Genomic DNA, 9,285 nt, shown 5'->3' with positions numbered 1-9,285 from the left:
TTTGTAACACCCGGGTGAGGGACAGCACCGTGGGGCAGCTGCTCGGGGGTGTCGGGGGAGCCCTCAGCTCCCAGCTGATGAGCTCGGGGGTCCCTGGCAGGTCCCTGCTCTGTCCCCAGTGTCCCTCTCTTGCAGAGCAGGATGGCCATCAAGTGGCTGGTGCTGGGACTGGCACAGGAGTTTTTTATGCCAGACTGCTCCAGGAGAGCGTGCAAAATCCCAGTCCTGTTCTGCAAGGAGTGGCGGGAGTGGCAGGCCAGCAAAGGGCTGCTTCTATCCCAATCGCTGGGCCAAACTCAAATCAGTAGCTGAGGGTTCATCTGCTTTTTCTCTCCTGTGCTTGCCCAGGAAAGCTGCTGCTGCAGGTGTAAAGCAAAGGGAGGACAATCCCTGTCCTGAGCAGCTATTGCCTGCTCTGGAAATTAGTTTTGTTTGAGTTGAGCTACTGAAGACTTCCAGCAGTTCAAGTAATTGATTCATATCTGTATACACGTGAGAAATAAGACAACTCTTAGAAAAATTTAAATAGTTTATTAAAAACAGAAAAATAGAAAAATTACAAAAATCAGAAAAACGTAAAAATTTGGGATCCTAGTGGCTCAGGAGGTATGTCCCAGGAGCGCAGGGATTAGAGAGCTTCAAGCTTAGACAGCACTGGACCTTTGGTGGAAAAACCTGCAGTGCTGGGCTGACTTTTAGCTAATCCAAAAGTCAAGAAAAATTATTAAAGGCTCCTAAATAGAAGTAAGGCTTAAGAGCCCAGCACCAGCACCCACTACAGCCAAAACCTGCATTGATCTGTGCCTACTCTGAAGCTTGCCTCGTCGTTTTATAGTGCCTTTGCTCCGCCCCAGCTCGCCCACAGCTCGCCCACAGCCCGCCCACAGCACACCCCTTTGGTCCCAAGTGATTGGTGCTTCCCTTTTGACAGATCATCTCTGTCTACCAATAGCTCGTCGTTGTCAGGGGGGTAGCAGCAGCTGAACTAAGAGTGGTTACATGCCCTCATTAGGATTCAGGTTGCCATGGGGTTTGCCTGCAGAATAACGGCTATGGGGCTAAAAATAGCTGTTGGCTGTTAGAAACTGGGGTTTTGGAGCTGGTTCTGAGACTAAGGTGCAAAGTAGAAACCCTTAAATATTAAAATACATCTAATACATCTTAAAACATTTGTAAAAGTATACAGTGAACATGAGAAAAACAACTCTTGCAGTGTACAGGTGGTTTAAAGTTTGGAAAGGGATTTTTAACTGGGACACTTTTAACTGGGGAACTTTAACTGGGACTGGTGCAGATAAACTGCTTTGAACAAGTGAAAACACTAATAGCAGAACTTGATATTTGTACCTGGACTGAGGGGTGAACATTAACATTCATTTAAAAATTGTTTAACTCAAAATTAACTAATTAAAACACTTAACATGCAAAGACCAAGCTAATTAGGGATTTCATGTAAAACATATATATATACATATCATTTTAAAAAATAGATTGCCTTGATTTTACTCCTTTCAGTGCCCTGTGCCGTGTCTTTCTGTTGGGATCTGTGCCTTGGTGCTGTGTTTGGGGCCAGCCCCAGTGAGCAGAGATGCCTCCCAGGCCCAGGGACAACCAGGAGGAGGCTGGAGGATCCCGAGGGGGTGGGATCCCCCTCAGGAAGGGGGGCTGACTGCTGTGGGCACTGCTAACGCTGAGGAGGCTGAGGTCATGCTGCATTTGCCTTTGGGTCACAGCAGTGGCCTGATCAGTGAACTTTGTCATTCTCCTCTGTTTGCCTGCAGAAGGGTTTTTCATTTTAATGACATTTTTGATAAAGTTGAGCCTCGTCCACCATCCTCTGCAACAAGAACTGAACAACTTACATAAAGCTCTCATGCTGGACAGGTTTATTTTCCTGAATATTTTCACTAGAACAATTCAAGATGGGTTTTTTTAAGTGTTACTATTTTTTCTGGCCAACCCCAAGCAGAAGAGCAAGGAAGCTTCAGGAAAAGCTTAGGGCCCTTCCTAAGGCAATCATGCCTCCAACAGCAGCCCATAAGCACGTGTGTCAGTGGCTTTGGAGCAGATGCTGGGCTACTATGTGGAGGAGGCTGGCTGGCCGGGGGAAGGATCCTGCTTTGTGTGTACCATCTACACGTGGTAGTAACATCACCTGCAAACCTTGTTTCCACCTTCAAGCCGAGGATCTCCTCCAGAAGAAGACTCTTCTTATGCCCCAGGTTGAGAGGATGGAAGGTACAAAGCTCCTGGGCAAGTTGCTGAATGGAGTTTGGATTGCGTGGACACAGGGAAGCTGCAGCTCAGGCTCCTTGGAGAGCGCTGTGACCCTCTGGACTGTGTGAGACATCTCAGTGAGGGCAGCAGCAGGGGGGAAATGCTACAAACCAGCACTGGAGGAAGGAAATCCACTTGAGCTACAATTTGGGGAACACAACTGCTCTCTGTTCCCTCCTGGCTGAGGAGTGAGAGCCCAAGCTGAGGCTGTGTCTGCTCTGCGCTCGGTGTCAGACGCCGAGCACTGAAGTGGCACAGAAGCATTGCAGGGGCAGGGGTGAGGCTGGGAGGTGGGAGATGAGCTCAGGGCAGGGCCTTCAGGTAGGTTTGGAGCAGATACGTGCCACTGAAGAGATGCTTGGTATTTGTCCAATCAATACCTCCAATTAGCACGTACACCTGTTTTTCTCATTTACTGGAAATGCAGCACAGCATCCAAGCTGCAGAAATGAAAGGATGAGGTGGTGCTGGGCAGTGCATGATTCGAGGCAGAGAAAGCCTTAATGGACAACTTCTGTGTAGTTTCTATTGCACTGACACTTCTAATTTGCTGAGTATTTAGCCTGTATCCTGATGAGGCTGACAGCTGGGCTGGGAGCCTCACAGAGCCAGACCTGAAATCGGTCAGAGTTTACCCGTGAGAATATTGCAGTGGGAATTCTGCAGCTTCAGTGAAACCCACAGAGAAGGCCAAGAATATAATCACTGAGAAAGGGTATTTTGGACACAAGGAGAGGATGTTCTTGTTATGGGATGTTAAGTGTGTACAAGCAAGAACTTGCAGATAATATGTAACAACTCTACCTTTGCTTGTCTAGCTGATTGTTTTACTGCTTGAATGGTTATTGTTTGTTAGACAGCCTTGTCATTGTTTGCTAAGCAGCCAATCTTAATAGGCCACAGCCATTGGGAAGAGGTATAAGAACAGCAGCAGAGAAAATAAAAAATCTCTCTATCTCTCTCAACTTTGGATTACAACAAGTGTGTGCTGTTATGTCCACCTCGACAAAAGCCACAGTCTCCCTGTGGAAATGTGTGGGTTCCCCAGGGACCAGCATCTCTGGCTCTGTTAGGATTGGTTCCACATTTGAGGTTCAGAGGGTATTGTCCCTTTGTACTGCTTTTGGTTTGTTTCAAGTGAGTTGTAGTGATTTCAGGTTGCAAAATACAGAAACAAGAAGACTGACCAAAGTAATTTCTGATTTGCACAGTTCTGTGTATAATGTGCTCCTGTGCCAGGACTGGGATTGCTACTTTGACACACAGACCAGGTAGGAGCTTTCTCCCAGACACTGCATGCAAACACCATTTCACCCAAATCCTTTCCACATTTTGGAAAAAGGATAAAAGGAATTGATCCCTCGCAAGCATTATTGTGGAAAAGGAGTAAAAAACCATCTTGTGTCCCAGGTGTTTTCATCTATAAAGGGTCTTACAGCTCACCTAGCCCTGCTTCAAAACCTTCCTACAGCTGAAACTGCGGGAAAAATTTCAGTGCCTGGATTTGTGTAAATCCATAAAAAGCATAAGCAGAATGAGAGTGATCTTCTGCCCTTCTGGAGTGAGGTAGAAAGAGGTCATGGAGAGCTGAAAAAGAGGAAAGGACAGCTCTACCTGGGAACAAGCTCTTGAGCAGCTGATTTGGATCTGAGGTAGAAGTGGCTGCTGTGTGTGTTTCTCAGTACAGCGTGTAGCTTAAACACTGACAGTGTAAATCCATTATTCAGATGTTGGAGAACGAGCCTGGCACAACCCTCTGAGTTTTCCACCAAGATGATCTGAGTTTCTCTGACAGCAATTCTGGTGCTGCTGGAATAAATGGTTCGTGGCTTGGGAGATGCTGCCTGACTTTGGGAAGGAGCTGGATGTGGTTGGGCTGCTGGAGCAGCCCTGATATCTTGGGGTGAGGAAAAAAAAGGAGTGGGAGGGTTTGAAAGTGAGTTTCTAGTGATGGCTGAAGTCCAAAGCCACAGCTCTGCCTGAATTAGGGTCTGGGATATGAGCATGTTATGATTCTCAGGCTCTGGGCTGTCTCGTCAGAAGCTCTGGTGCCTCAGAGGTGGTGCTAACTCATTTCTCAGCTTTGGAAGTGTTGCTGCTTCTGTTTACATTAAAGAAACTTCTGTTGTAACAAAACGATAAGAAGGGCACTTTCTCCCTGGGAAGGAAAACACAAGCTTTACCTTTCCTTTCTCTAAAACAATCGAAGCACACAATCTCTCTGGGAATTGTACAGACACCCTAGGCTCTTGATGAAAGTCGATGTTTTTTATTATTTATATGATCTTACTCTGCAGGAAACAGACATTTGCCTCTTTAATTTTGTTCTAGAAAAAAAGAAATTATGAGAAAATAGAAACGGTGGAATGTGCGTCCTGTTTTTCTCTGCTAGATGGACTTACCTGCCCTGCTTTTCCTTTTCCTGCTGTCACCTCATGCTATCAACCCCCAGGGCAAAACCGACAGGGGGCTCACACTTGCTGAGTATCTCATTCCTGTGGGCTGGCTGGGGGTGAGGGTACCCAAACACTGCAGAAGCCACAGGCATTCTGCTGCTCCTGAAGGAGTGTCTGCTCCACACTGGTTAGCTTCTGGTGCTAATTTGGTCTCAGAAAAAGCATTGTTTCCTGCCAGGATGAGGAACACAAACCCACAGGCTGCGATGTTTGGTCTCTGAAGGCATTGTAAGGCTGCAGATGGTTCTAACTGACACAGATTTTGCAGTATGTGGGTTTATTCTCTTGCCAGCCCCTGGGGGTGTGCATGTCCTGACCCTCTGCCCGAGGTTGTGTGACCAGTAAATGTGTGAGATGGCAGAGTACCAGGCATGCATTTGGCAGGCAGGGGGTGCCCAGCAGCTCTGCCATGGCTCCCTCTGCCACCCCAGGGCAGCTCATGCCCTGTCTGTGCCAGCTGTGACACAGGGCCCAGCCATGCCAGGGGACACAGAGCTGTGCACTGGGTGTGCCCCAGTTTATTGTTTTCTATGAAAAAAGAGACCATATTTTAATCTTTAAAACAACCCCAAACCAAATCCCACACTAATGGAGCCTGAGACTTTGCCCTTCAGGCTTCTCCAGGCTTGCAGGAAAGCAGCTGTTAGAGAGAAACACTAAAAAAAATAACCTGCAAATGGGAACACAGAGTTCTCAAAGGATCTCCTGTGTACCTGCTGCTAGGGGTGTTTGACCCTAAATTGACTCTAAATTAGACAGAGATGGATCTGATGGGTGGACTGTAAGATGGATAAGAAAGTGGTTGGATGGTCACTTCCACAGGGCCACGGTCAATGGCTCAGAGTCCTGATGGACATCAGTGACCCGTGGTGTCCCTCAGGGGTCTGTGTTGGGACCAGAGCTATTTAACACCTTCATTAAAGACAGATGAGGGGATTGAGTGCACCCTTACTAGGTTTGCAGGTGACACCAAGCTGAGGGTGCAGGGACACCCCTGAGGACGGGGCCATGCAGAGGGACCTGGACAAGCTCCAGAAGAGGCCCATGGGAATCTCATGAGGTTTAACAAGACAAGTGCTGGTGCTGCACCTGGGTCAGGGCAACCCCTGGGATCCATCCAGGCTGGGGATGAGCAGATGGAGCAGCCCCTGGAGAAGGACTTGGGGGTGCTGTGGGTGGACCTGCCCTGGCCCTGAGCCCCCTGTGTACTGGGTTGAGCCCCCACTGTGGGCAGCAGGAAAGGGATTGGGATTGTGCCCCTGTGCTCAGGTGAGACCCCACCTGCAGAGCCACCCCAGCCCTGGGGCCCAGCATAGGAGGGATGTGGAGCTGCTGGAGATAGTCCAGAGGATGCACCAGGATGATCAGAGAGTTGGAGCTCTGCTGGGAGGAAAGGCTGGGAGAGTTGGGAATGTTCAGCCTGGAGAAGGGAAATTGCAACCTTCCAGCATCTGAAGGGAGTCTACAGGAAAGGTGGAGAGAGACTCTTTACAAGGGCCTGGAGTACAGGACAAGGGGGAATGGCTTCACTGACAGAGGGCAGGGTCAGATATTAAGAAAAAATTCTTCCCTATGAGAGTGGTGAGGCTCTGGCACAGGCTGTCCAGGGAAGCTGTGGCTGCCTCATGCTGGAAGTGTCCAAGGCTGGGTTGGGATAGTGGGATAGTGGAAGGTGTGCCTGCCCATGGCAGGGGGTGGGACTGGATGGGCTTTAATGTCCCTTCCAACCCAAACCCTTCAGTAATTCTGTGATTCCATGAACCATGTTGTTCTAGGAGTAGTTGCTCCAGCGCCCTTTTTTCCCCACCTGTCTACCAAACATCTCAATGGAAGTTAGCAGGTCCTCTTACCATGTAATGATTTTGCTCATAATAAACTAGGCTTGTAGTCTAGACTTTTCTCCAGCATCTCATGTTGACATGAGAGCTAATGGCTGAGGTTTTATGGCATGGGTTTTCACATTTTCATCCTGGACAGAAGGTCAGAGTTCAATTCTATTTTTCTCCAGGAGTGTGATATATTTAGAAAACTCTGCTCACAGGAAACAGACCCATTACTTCAACTACTGTCTGTGGTGGTGACTGACCACTGTGGTGTGGCTGCGTGTGACTGACCACTGACCTGAGTCCATTTGTGTCACCTCTGCCAAAAGTTTATGAAGATACGTGGTGACACTTTCAACTTTGCAACGTAAGAAGCAAAGGAAGTAACGGCTCTGTAAGTGTGGAAACGTCACAGCTGCAAAAGCTTCAGGAGGATGTTTTCCAGTGGCAATGACAACCTGTGATGCGACCTTTACTGATGCCTGAGTGCAAACTGCATGTCCTTCTCCTCCAGCAGTGAGACCTGCAGCTTTGTCCCCCTGCCACCACCTCCCTGGGCACAGGCTGTCATGCCTGGGCTTCGAAGCTGTTTTTAAAACACAAAGATATGGCAAGACCAGTTTTAATCCCAAGGGTCCTAAATTATCCTGGCACACTGGGTGGCAGTGCCAGGTCCTTTAGGGTGGTGGAGCCTGTGCCTCACTGATCCATGTTGTTCACAGAGGTCTTCTGGCTCAGCTGGAGCACAGAGGGAATTGGAAACCTAAAATACCAAATGAGACTGGAAACTGCCATGAGCTGCACAGCAGGACTGTGTGCAGCTCCCAGCAGCATCCTGCTGAGCACAGGGAGAAGGGTCCCAGTCATTGATCCATTTTCCCAAAGGGAAGCTGGTGAAAGATGTGACACAATCCTGAGATCCTCTGCAGCCCGCCAATGGGGCAGTTAAAGATCCACAGTATGTTTCAAAGCAGAAATCATGTCTCTTGTCTGTCTAATGAGCTGGTATCCTGGGTTGAAGTGTATTCTATTACCATCCTCATGAGCCATTGAAACCAGGTGAGGCAGTGTTTCCTTGCCTCCTCCCTCCGGACTATCTGCTGTTCATGGCCCATCAAAGCCATGCCACATGACTCACAGATAACTCCCTCCGGACCATCTTCTGTTAATGAGCCCAGCAACGCCTTGCCTCATGACTCATTACCCCACTGTGAGATGCTCCACCCAGAAGGAGGAACCAAGCATCCCATCGTGGATATAATCTGAGATTCCCAACACCAGAGACAACCTTTCCACTGGATTCCCAGAGGACAGGAGCTACACAGCCACCACTGGACCTTCCAAGGAAGAGGAGACCCTTCTACAGGATCATCACTTCAACAGAACCACATAGGACTGCAGCCACCATCTTATGGGACTGCTACCACCACCCTGACTAACAGGGTGTCAGGTTGTATCCTGACTCTGTCAGTTTAAACCAGTGTTTTCTGCCTTTTTATTCTTTTTTTCCTTAATTTCCCTATTAAATTGTTATTCTGACTTGGTGCCTCCCACTGGTTTGTTTTCAAACTAGTACAGCTGGGATCTGTTAGAACTCTTTCCAGGGCTTTGTGGAGCAGCCCCATCTCCACTACCCTCCCTCTGTGGTTGGTTGTAAGTCACAGCCTCAAGCTCAGCCTCCCACTGTGGGACAGTGACACGTGGGCTCATACGAGGCCAGGACCCTGCTGGGTGTTGAGCTCTTGAAGTTTTCCAGCTCTCCTGTAATTCCTTGCTGAAAGTTTGGGGCAGAGATGCCCAGACTGTGGGTTGCTTTTAGAAGGCAACCTTTCAGACTTAAAAAGCTTTGGTGCATGTGCTGTTAGGGTTGTTAATGAGCTTTTCTCTCAGAGCAGGAGCTTGTGCTTGGTCATAAACATAATTTTAAAATAATAAGCAAAGTATTTGAAGCAGAAGTTTTTGAAGGATGTATAGGTTCTGCACCAGGATGGTAATTACAGGTTATTTTTGACTATCTGAGAGTAAACATCCACTGTAGAGGTTTTGTCCGCTCAGGAGTCAGCACAATAGAAGGAAATGGAAGTTTAAGAAGTGTGAGTTAAATGGCTGGAGATTGAGGAGACAAAGTAAATACCCTAAACATGAAAGAAATGAAAGAAATCTGAAGCTTGTATCTGCTTGGACAGCAGTGGCTTCTCCTTCAGCTGTCCTGGGAACTTTGTGCTGCACAATAAACTTCTTTCTTTCATTCCCCTTCTTATCTATGGGCTCAGACTCTGAGAGACCACCGAGAGCAGATCCAGCCCTGGAACTTTAACCCCAGTTGCTCTTCCTGGAGCTCCAGCAGGGGAGGGGTCAAAGATCTGGGCTTTCTATGGGAAATCAGCCTAATTTCCTGAAATAATAGAACCAAAGGAAGGCGTCCCTTTGAAGATTTAGGGAATTGAAAGCGCAGTTTTAGACATCTTACCATATAACATCAAAAATGTTTTCTCGCCGCTTTATGATGTTAACACGTTTGATTTTTCTCTGCTTTTACTATTTTAACTTCAATGGCATCAACAAGCTGGGTTGATGCTGAGGTTATGTCATCTATCTATTGTGTCATCCATTCCCTGGAGTGAACTCAGGGCCAGGATGAGCCAGCCAGGAGCCCCCTGGCACCCAGCACCCAGCTCCGGTGAAACACAGCCCTGGGTTTCCTATTTCATTGCTAGAACCACAATCAG

This window comes from Corvus kubaryi, unplaced genomic scaffold, assembly GCF_017639235.1.
Source record: "Corvus kubaryi isolate FWS band 111438036 unplaced genomic scaffold, C.kubaryi_AGA036_p1.0 37353, whole genome shotgun sequence".
In the NCBI taxonomy this organism is placed as follows: Eukaryota; Metazoa; Chordata; class Aves; order Passeriformes; family Corvidae; genus Corvus; species Corvus kubaryi.
This window is presented reverse-complemented; position numbering follows the sequence as displayed.